The 11413-nt window shown below is 36.0% G+C and overlaps 1 protein-coding gene across 6 annotated transcripts in view; it reads left to right on the top strand.

The window, feature by feature from the left end:
• Positions 1-1550: 1550 nt before the first annotated feature.
• The window catches only part of DGK1 (diacylglycerol kinase1), a 182432-nt gene continuing 172569 nt past the window's right edge, over positions 1551-11413 (top strand). For 4 of the 6 annotated variants that reach the window (XM_089374257.1, XM_089374256.1, XM_089374252.1 and 1 more), the window contains exons 1-2: positions 1551-1810; positions 11206-11372. The gene's annotated coding sequence lies outside the window, so the exon portion shown is untranslated. Of the gene's footprint in view, positions 1811-2067; positions 2145-11205; positions 11373-11413 lie in introns of all 6 variants that reach the window. The other 2 variants (XM_089374253.1, XM_089374254.1) reach the window with 2 other exon arrangements.

Below are 11413 nucleotides of genomic sequence, written 5' to 3'. Positions count from 1 at the left end.
TTTTAAAATAAAGTAAAGCTATTTCACCCTAATAAATTTTTATTTATTTATTTTCTATGGATTCAATTGTAAAATGACTTCACCAAAATAACAAACTCTCATTCCAAATCTTTCAAAATTTCATTATTACAATTTTTAATGGAGTAATTATAATTCTCAAAGATGCCTCCATTATAATTACAATTTCTAATATGTGGTATAGAGAAAAGAATAAAACTTTGTGTAATTAACAAGTAAAATAAAGTATAAAGTAAAGCTATTTCACCCTAATAAATTTTTATTTATTTATTTTCTATGGATTCAATTGTAAAATGACTTCACCAAAATAACAAACTCTCATTCCAAATCTTTCAAAATTTCATTATTACAATTTTTAATGGAGTAATTATAATTCTCAAAGATGCCTCCATTATAATTACAATTTCTAATACGTGGTATAGAGAAAAGAATAAAACTGTGTAATTGACAAGTAAAATAATTCCCATTGACGCCAGCCCCATTTTACTAGTCACAATTTTTTTTTTAAAATAAATATATTATAAATTTAATAACTTTAAAACAACTAATTTATATCAATATAAATTGGTTGATTACATAAGATTACTTATAATACAATCAAGATATCTATTCCATACCTCTTCCTAACACAACTGTTACATTAATTTCATAAAGAGCTCCTACTTCAACAACGACCCTACAAGATAATATAATCTCTTTCTTCTTTAATTTTATATTCCCATCCCATATTCACTTTTACATTCCCCTTACCTTTTTTATGCTTTAATTTTTTTTTAAAATTTTATATTTCCAACCCATATTCACTTTTACATTATGCATGAAATTAATTTCAATATCAAATACCTTCTTTTCTTTTGGTAAGAGAATTTAATTAATAAAGACGGAGTTGTTTATAATGTGATTTTTTAGAGATTTTGGTGACGAAATCTAACGGAAAAAATCGAGGTTAAATTTTGATTTGTATTATTTAAAATGGTTTTTAACTGTATATTTGGATTCAGCATCCTGGAAAATCCCTGAGACACTTTGATTGTGTAGAAACTAGCTATCAAACTTGCGATTCCAATAAATCACTGCCAGATTTTAACCCAAAAAACCTACCGAAAAACTTCCAAAAAAATCTCATTATAGACAACTGCCATAAAAACTACTTATAACCATAAATCCATTTCAATCCCATAAAATAAATAAAGATATACTCATACGTTTTTATAATATAAAATTAAAAAATAAAATAAAAGCAATCACATCAAAGTAAAACCCAAACTCTTCCCGTGTTCTTGGAGAAAGGCAAGGGTCAATGTTTTCGAGAGGGGGCTTCGAGAAGTAAAGTGCCCCATAAGCCAACAATTAAAAGATTGGGTAATATGACAGCTCAGCAATTAAAGCGGAACCATAATGTCCTAACCGACTCGAAGTAACGAATCTGTCTTTAATCTGCTTCGCCACCAACTCCCCATCCCTCCACGTGGCAAAGGTGCTTAAAGTCTTTCCAAATCAACCCTCACAGCTGGTCATATGGTCATGCCTTGAACGAGAGAGCCTATATCAGGAGCGGCGCCCGAGGTCCAACTTATTTAGGACAGCAACAGACGGCTCCTATCATCCCGCAGAGATTCAGATTCACTGCCGACGGCTACGATGCGGCCGATGGACGTTACGCCCTTCCAGAGTACTCTGCGAGAAAAATGAGAATGAAGATGGAAGAAAGGTCGCTTTGGAAAACTAAAAATAAGAGAAGCAAAATAAGCGCGTTTTCGTTGATCGCACGTCGGCACGGTGCACATTGCAGGTAAATTCTCGCCCTAATGGTCGTTTTCCTGCTTTTGGAATGGGTAATTTTGCCATGAAGTTCACTGTGCTACGAAAATGTCACAATTTCTCCTATTAATTGGGATCATTTTGACATAGTTTTTCGTTTTCATCTGTCATCATGGAGAATTTTGCAGTAAACTTGACTCTATTATGAATTTCATGGGTTGTTTGTGTAAATTGGATTGATTTGACATAAGCATTCGTTTTCTACCGTCAGAATTGATCATTATGCAGCGAATTTGAATGTTACAGAATTTCACGGTTTCTCTGTCTAATTTGGATCATTCGGACATGAATACGCGTTTTTGCCGGTGAGGTTCTATCGTTTTTGCATTAAATTTGTCTCTGTTGCGGAACTTTGCGGTTTCTGTAGTGCCTCAGTTACTGATATGCGGCAGATACTTTCTCCTCCTCATCTCGTCCTATAGTCATCTAGTAGATCTTTCGTCCACTAATTAATTAATTAATATTTAATATTATTTTTATAAAACTTGGATATATTACTTATTTCCTGTATTTCTTTTGTTTTTTATGATTTTGGAGTACTGTAGTGTAATCCTACAGCTTATGATCTCTGTTTATGCTTCATAGTCCATTTGACCTACTCTATTTGATCATCTGTGTCAGGCAAGGCAGTAACTCCATTAGGCAGAAATAATTGACTGTCTTATTCCATCAGGTAGGTCCTCATTATATACATGAGGGAGAGACTGTTCAGTTCGTCTCCCGATGACTGTTCATATTTCCTATTTATCTATTTACAATAATTCACCCAATCACAAGGATTAGGTGTCAACATTCCCCCCTTAATCTGAAGGGATGTTGGTGAGTCCAAGCATCATTCTGAATCGTTCAAGCTTTTCCCTTCCAAGCGCTTTGGTGAAGATGTCTGCAATTTGCTCATTTGTGGAACAATGACGGAGATGGATTGTTTTGGCCTCAACATGATGTCGAATCAAATGATATTTAGTATTGATGTGCTTCGTTCGATCATGAAACTTTGGGTTCTTGGCCAACTTTATTGCAGAGGTATTGTCAATCATGAGTGGAGTTGATTGTACTTGTTTTACCTGCAAATCTTCAAGAATTTTCCTGAGCCGCACAATTTCTTTTGTTGCTTCAGCTGCTGCCACGTATTTTGCTTCTGTTGTGGAATCTGCTGGAACTGATTGTTTGCGTGATCTCTAGGAGACAGCTCCTGATCCAAGACTCATAGCATATCCTGAAGTAGATACCCTAGTTTCTTTGTCTCCATCGAAGTCTGAATCAGAGTATCCAATCAAGCTGAAGTCATCCACCTGTGTATACTTGATTCCAAAGTCTTGAGTTCCCTTCAAGTACCTTAGAACTTTTTTTGCAGCAGACCAATGTCCCTCACAAGGCTTTTGCATAAACCTGGAGAGGATTCCAACAACAAACAAAATGTCTGGTCTAGTAGTAGTTAGGTAGTTGAGACTTCCTACAAGCTGTCTATATTTTGTTGCATCCTCAAATTCTTTTCCTTCAATAGATGTGAGCTTTAAGTTTTGTTCCATTGGAGTAGTAAGAGGATTGCACTCTGTCATGCCAAACCTGTTCAACAAATCTCCAATGTATTTCTTTTGAGAAAGAAATATGGACTTTGGATGTTGGGTTACTTCAATGCCAAGATAGTAATGAACATAGCCCAAATCAGTCATTTCAAAACTTTTCCCCAATTCCTTCTTTATGGATGCAATGTAGCTTTCATTGTTTCCTGCCATTAAAAGATCATCTACATATACCACAAGATATACAACTGTTTTGCCAACTTTCTTGACAAATAAAGTTGCATCATCAAGATCAAAATGTTTGAAATTGAGTTTCAGAAGATGCTCAGTTAGTTTTTCATACCAGGCTCGCGGTGCTTGTTTGAGGCCATACAAGGACTTCACAAGTTTGCATACTTTATGTTCATGTCCTTTCACAGCAAATCCTTTAGGCTGGGACATAAAAACATTCTCTTTTAGATCTCCATTCAAGAAAGCAGTTTTTACATCCATTTGATGGACTTTCCAACCGTTCTGAGCTGCTAGTGCAAAGAGTGTCCGGATGGTAGCCCATTTTGCTGTGGGGGCAAAAGTCTCCTCATAATCGACCCCTTCCATCTGTGCAAAATGTTTTGCCACAAGCCTATCTTTGTGCTTGTCAAGTGAGCCATCAGCTTTATACTTGTTCTTGTAGGCCCACTTGCAGCCAATTGGTTTGGTTCCTAATGGAGGATCAACCAGCTTCCAAGTGCCGTTCTTTATGAGGGCATCATACTCCTTTTGCATCGCTTCTTTCCATTCATCATGACAAGCAACTTCTTTGAAGGAAGTTGGTTCAAAATCTATAGACAAGTTCAATTCACAATCATAAGTAACATCCATATCAACAGGTGAATTAGAGTCATCTACATCACCTCCATTTTGCCGGTTTCAATTTCTGGTTCCTGTCTTTCCAACTTCATCAGGATGAACACTTTCAAGTGTCTTTGTCAGCCACTTTGGGGGACCTTTCTGAGATGGTCTAGGTTGCTCCGTTGATTGAGTTGGGACTGAATCAAGATTGAGTCTTACAATTCTATCAATTACATCACTTAAAGCATCATCCGTTGTTGGAGTTTCATGCGGGGAGAGTGTTCTTCAGAAGAAGATTCCACATGTTGATCTAGTATAGGAATCCCCCCTTCAAGATGTGGAATCTGATTATCAAATTCTTGAAATGATTTTGCTTTTGCGAATCTATCCAAGCGATCAAGTTGCCGCTCAACAACATTGTCAGTTTTGGATGATTCAAGAAAAATTACATCTCTAGATACAACAAACTTCTTATTTACTTCATCATAGAGGCGGTATGCTTTGGAGGTGTTTGAGTACCCCAGGAAGATACACTTACGACTTCTAGCACCAAGTTTGTTTCTATGTACCTTTGGTATCAAGGCATAACAGGTGGAACCAAAGACCCTGAGATGCTTTACCGAAGGAACATGTCCATACCACATTTCATAAGGAGTCTTGTTTCTTATAGCATTAGATGGACATCTATTCTTTATATATGCAGCACATAGAACAGCATCAGCCCAAAACATTATCTTTACATTTTTGAAGAAAAGCATGGATCGTACCATATTTAAGATTGTTCTATTCATTCTTTCAGCTACACCATTCTGTTGGGGATTATAAGGCACAGTTGTTTGATGTTTGATCCCATGTTGGCGAAGATAGTTTTCAAATTCATTTGATGTGTATTCTTTTCCATTATCAGTGCGAATAGACCCAATATGAGATTGTGCATCATTTTCAATCCATTTATGAAAATTCTTGAATGTTTGAAAAGCATCAGATTTGTTCTTCAATAAATAAACCCAACACATTCTGGTGTAGTCATCAATAAATGTCATGATATATTTATTTCCATTTGCAGAAGGAACAGGGATTGGACCACATAAATTTGAATGAATGAGTTCAAGCTTCCTATGTGTTTTTGAATGTGAATCATGAAAAGACTGTTTGCTATGCTTTCCTAGAATGCAAGCATCACATTGCTTAAATTTCCTAGGAATTGTAGGCAAACCAACAACACCATTTTTCTTCAACAAGCGGAGACTGTCATGGTTCAAATGTCCAAATCTAGCATGCCATAATAAACTTGATGGAAGTGTACCTTCTTCATGATGAGAATTGTATGAGAAACGTTGTGCATGAGCAGAGGTTCGTTGCGGTTTGAGAAGCCTTTCTTCTTCTATTCCCCTCATGAAAAGTGAGTGGTCAAATGCTTTTCTTACCTCAAGCTTGCCATCAAACATATGAATAGAGTGACCTTGCTGGCGAATGTGGACCAAGGACAACAAGTTTCTCTTGAGCTGTGGGAGATATAGAACATGATCCAGAAGAAAGTCTGGAAGACCAGGTAGTTTAAGCCTGATTGTGCCAAGCCCTGATGGCTTGATTTTTGATTGATCTGCAAAGTATACTGCTCCATCAACATTGTCAGTGAAATCTTCAAAAAAATCTTTTCTATGAGTCATGTGACAGGTTGTTCCTGAATCAAGCAACCAATCATTTTTCCAAGAAGCAAGTGAAGCATTAAACAAATCTTTATTTACTCCAATGTTACATTGTGCTTCAACATAGTGAGCGGATTCAGGTGCTTTACCTTTGTCTGTTTCATCAGTTTTATCGTTCCGTTGATTTCTTTTCTGCTCAATTTTGTCCCATGGTAGCTTGCATGTAGAGGCATCATGTGATCCATTTCTTTTGTAGCGAATGCAGTGCAATCTGCCTTTTCTCTTTGAGAATGTCTGCCCCCCCTGCCTTTGAAATATCTTCCTCTTCCTCTTCGTCCACCTCTTCCTCTTGTAGAATCTTGAGCATGATGCTTTTCTTTATGAGCAAGGCACACAGTCTCTTCAGAAGATTCAGGGGCTGTCTTCTTTCCAAAAGCTTTCTCTCTTTCAGCAAACTTTTTCACAAGAGAGTCAAAGGTTATATCTTTGAGATTTCCATTTGCTTGCAGTGACTCAAGATAATTGGAGTAAGTAGGATAAAGTGCCTTGAGAAAAGCAATAACAGGAATATCCAATTCAACCTTAGTGGATTTGATATCATGCATTATAGATTTTACTTCAGATGCAAGAGCAAGAGGATCATTATTTTGCAGTTCAAGAGTGAAGAGTTTAATCATGAGTTGGACAACTTCAAGTGCAGAATGTGAGTTAGAGAGTTCTTTCAGCTTTTGTAAGGCTTCAAAGGCAGTTGAATATGACGAAATATGGCGACTCACCTCTTCATTTACAGATGCTGCGATTAAAGCATAAGCTTTGCTATTCTTGTTTTCCCAAATGACGAGCTCTTTGTCTGAGGTAGGCTGTATTGGGTCATTGTCTCCGTCTCCGACACACACTCCTTTCCACAACTCATTGAAAATGAGGGTGTGTTTTATCATCCGGGACCATTCAGGATAGTTCTCCTTGCCAGTGAGAACTATTCCCACCATGGATATGATTGAATGCATTCTGTAAAAAAAAATAGTTTTGCTGATAGAAAAATACTTCTGCCAATATACAGTAAAAAATGTACTCAAAAGGGCATTCTCAAAGGGCATTATCGTCCACTAAAACTTCTAACACAAGGTTTTCATGTACCCATTGAATCACGGCCATCACAACTTCAATACACAGAGAAAAAATGACCTTCAAAACGTACACGGCTACCAATAAAAAAATCAATGCATACGCAGCATACAAGTCCAATTCTTCATACCATACGACCTCCTTTTAAAAGGGCTCAACGCATCATGGACGTTCTGCCTCCACCAAACATTCAGTAACATTTTATTATATAACATAACCACGCATATCCGGTATTATAACCACGCATATCAGGTCCATTAACAATAACATAACCACGCATATCAGGTATTATAACCACGCATATCAGGTCCATTAACAATAACATAACCACGCATAGCCATGCTGTGTTAATATTCGTTGCTCCACTCTGATTTATTTGACCTCAAATCACACCATTTCCCCAAAACTATATGCGTATTAACAGATCTATATGCGTTTTCATTGAAAAACTATCACTGTAACAACGTTCAACTATATGCGTATAACTGAAAAACTATAACTGTATTAATAATCCAACGTTCATTAATCACATATTCAGCGTTGGCATCTCCACGATACCTCGCTTCTCCACCAGACTCCAAACGAGACCACGCTCACCGCAACTCCTCCATGTGACAGCGTTCAATATTGCAGGTAAAGGAAATGAAAACCCAAGCGGTGTCAATGGAAAGCCAAACCCAAGCGATGTGATTGAAACGCAAGGTTTCAGACAATGAGAGTGTAGGTACAGAGAGCGCAGGTATGGCAGACAATGAGAGCGCAGGTGATGTCAGACAGAGAAACGTTTCATCGTTCAAGTGAATGTCAGGCGCAGGTCTGTATAAAAGGAATATGGCAGACAGGGTGCAGCTAATTGTAAGGAGGAGCAGCGCAGGTATATGAGAGCAGACAAGGGAGTTACAAGGGACAAGAGCTAAAAAGGAGCTGGCTCTGATACCATGTCAGGCCAGGCAGTAACTCCATTAGGCAGAAATAATTGACTGTCTTATTCCATCAGGTAGGTCCTCATTATATACATGAGGGAGAGACTGTTCAGTTCGTCTCCCGATGACTGTTCATATTTCCTATTTATCTATTTACAATAATTCACCCAATCACAAGGATTAGGTGTCAACAATCTGTTGGGCTTCAATATTTTTTACTGCTGGTAGCTCCTGGTATCATAGACTTACTCTCTTGGGTCAACATTATTTTTTTTTTGTTAATCTGGTTATATGGATTATTTTGCTATATTTAATTTTAGTTGTTTTATACTGTTAGTTTAGGCCATTTACTGCAAATTGGACTCTCTCACGAAACTTTACGGTTCTCTAGGTAGATTGGACCATTTTGATATACATATTCGTTTTCTGCTGTCCGAATGGACCATTTTGCAGTGAAGTTTACTCTGTTGTGAAATTTCACCGTTCCACTGGCTAAATTGGATCCTGTTGACATAAATATTAATTTTCTATTGCCAGATTGTATCATTTTGCAGGAAAGTTTAGCCACTACGAAATATCACGTTTGATCTGGGTCTATTGGATAATATTGACATAGATATTTATTTTCTACTGTCAGTTTGGTCCTTTTGCAGTGAACTTGGTACGAGGTTTCTTTAAGCAAATTGGATCATTTGGACTTAAGAATTCGTTTTCTACTGTAAAAAAAATCATTTTGGTGTACATTTGATTCTGTTATGAAACTCTGGTTGAATTGGCTCATTTTACAAAGCTTATATTGGTATTCCTGATGACAGGTTGATTGTTCTACGTTTCAAAATTAATGTACAGTTAAGTTGGAGAAAATTCAACCCAACTGTGTCATTTTGTCATAAATATTTGTAGAAAAATTCTGGATGGGACTGCGTATAGGATTAATATCCTGTCCTTTCCGGATGGAACTGTGTATATGATTAATATCCTGTCCACGGTATATTAATCTTATACACAATTCCATCCGGAATTTTTTTGTGGAAATCTTCATTCTATTATAAATATTTGTTTTATACTTTCAGATATTTTCACTTTGCAGCAGATTTTACTTTATCATGAAATTTCAGGTTTCTCCAGGTAAATTGGATCATTTTGACATAAAAATTTGTTCTATACTGTCATAATCGATCATAGCGCAGTAACTTTTAAAAATTTGTTCTATACTATCATAATCGTTCATTGTGCAGTAACTTTTATTCTGTTGCAAAATTTCACAGTTTCTTACCAAATTGGATCATTTAGAGACAAATATTCGTTTTTCCACTGTCAGAATGGATAATTTTGCAGTAACCTTTTTTCTGTTGCAAAATTTCTAGGTTGCTCTGGCTAAATTGGACCATTATGTCACAAATATTCATTTTCTACCGTCAGAATGGATCATTTTGAAGTAAATCAAAATCTGTTATGAAATATCACAGTTTATATTGGTAAAATGGTAATTTTGACATAAATATGACTTTAATACAAGAAATATATGATTTCCATGGCCCAAACGATTCAAAATCATTGCTAAACTTATTGGAAGGTGATACAAGTTTAGCCAGCAATATATGATTTCTACATGGTCCAAATGGTTTGTGCTTTTGTAGCAAATTCGTACCCTTTGGCCCAAACGAACCCTTTGCTACAAATTTGCTATAAACTTATAGGAAGATGATACAATGAAAAGGGTTCGTGCTTTTGTAGTAAATTTGTATCATCTTCCTATAAGTTCAGGGCAGCAGTAGCCTGCTGGGCCAGCTTGAGTGGTTGAGTGCTTTGAGCTTCATGCAGGAGGTCTCAGGGTTGATTCTCTGGGTTGTCTATCTATATGCATGGCTCACTCAATGTCCTTGATAGGTCAGGTGCTTTAATTAACACCAATGGGTTCACATTCGGTACCATTTGCAAATATGAGGAAGTGAGCGGGAGTTTCCCGAGAGGGTTTTCTAGGAAAAGAAAGTTCATCCTAGCACTAAACTTTATGGCTGCTTGAAGGTCAAATACACTTTTAAATGCAAAATACAATTTTCAGCATATTCCTCAAGCCAATTTATTTATCCGTACGGTGAAATACCGTGAATGTATTGAATATAAACATGAATGCACGGAATAACTTTCTGACTCCTGGAGTTTTTGATTTGTTTGTTCCTCTGAGATATTTTTCTTTTAGTAAATATTCAGTCCACTTAATAAATAGTGTTTTATTAAATTTACCTTTTAGCAGTAAAATTTGTTGCCATAACAAAATATATTTTGCTTTTTACAGTTCATTTGGATCATTCTACTTTAACTGAATTTTAGGACTAAAGTTGATGGTTGCTGGAAACCTAAATATACTTTTGAAAACGAAATAAGTTTTTTTGCATTTTTTCAAGCCAATTCATTTATCCGTGCAGTGAAATTTTCCTGAATTGCGAACCTTAATGTACTGGATAACTTTTTCACACTTGAAATGTTGATTTGCTTGCTTGCTCACGGAGAGCCATCTTTTAGTCAATAGTGTATTGAGTTCTCTTCAATGATTGATGATTAACGACACAGAAGATACTTGTTTGCCCTCACTTTCTACCTTTTATCTTGTCTTGCAGACATCTAGAAGATCTCTGCTCTTTCTCTTCTTCTATTATTTTCTTTCATATATTCTTCATTTCTTGTATATCTGTGTTGTTTTGTTATTCTTTCTGAGTAGCCCAGTGCATTCCTACAGCTTTGTATCATTGATTATACTTCCAAGTCCCTTTGACCCATCTTCATGGTAATTTATTGGACATTAATAAATTATATTATTCCATCTTTGCATATTATTCAAACCAATTCTCTTTTTCCTGGAGTAAAATTCATCTGAATTTGATGTTGAGAGTAATGGAATGGATATCTTTTTGAGGCCTGAAAAGCAAAATTTGCTTGCACCGTTCATTGAATTTTCTTTTAATAAATATACATTACATTTCATTAAATCATATTAGCAGTAAAAATTCACATTTACACATGCATACATGTATGAACCATATTTGATGGTTATTTATATGATTTTTGCAGAACGTTTGGTTTGCCCAATTTTCTTGGTTAAAGTTTGATGTTGGCAGCAATGTCTATAAGCTGAAGGATTTTTGGGCTTGTCTGGTGTCTTGATGTTTGCCTTTTTCTTTTTTCTTTTCATAGGTGTTTTTATGTGATGCATAGGGAGGAAATGGTAGTGCCATGCAATAAGAATTTTCAAACTATGTAATTAATTATAGGGAAATTAAAGCTTCTTTTTGTAACATTGAATACTTTTTGCAGGGAGCATTTAGATGGTCTTGGCATATGCGTCAGCAGTGCTGTGGTATTATATTGAATCAGGTGCTCATTTGGAGGTGTGAAGAAGTTTATGATTGACATTGTACAATATATACTATAATCGCATATCTTGTTTCTGAAGAAAATTGGAGGCTTTCAGGCCCTTGGCTGTAAGTCTTGCAACTTTTTCAAAATTTCCAAGTAAATGCAA

This window comes from Pinus tabuliformis, chromosome 8 (assembly GCF_031772625.1).
Source record: "Pinus tabuliformis cultivar Carrire ecotype Pingquan chromosome 8, CPIR1, whole genome shotgun sequence".
In the NCBI taxonomy this organism is placed as follows: domain Eukaryota; kingdom Viridiplantae; phylum Streptophyta; class Pinopsida; order Pinales; family Pinaceae; genus Pinus; species Pinus tabuliformis.
Note: the sequence above shows the minus strand (reverse complement) of the source record. Positions and strands in the feature narration are given on the sequence as shown.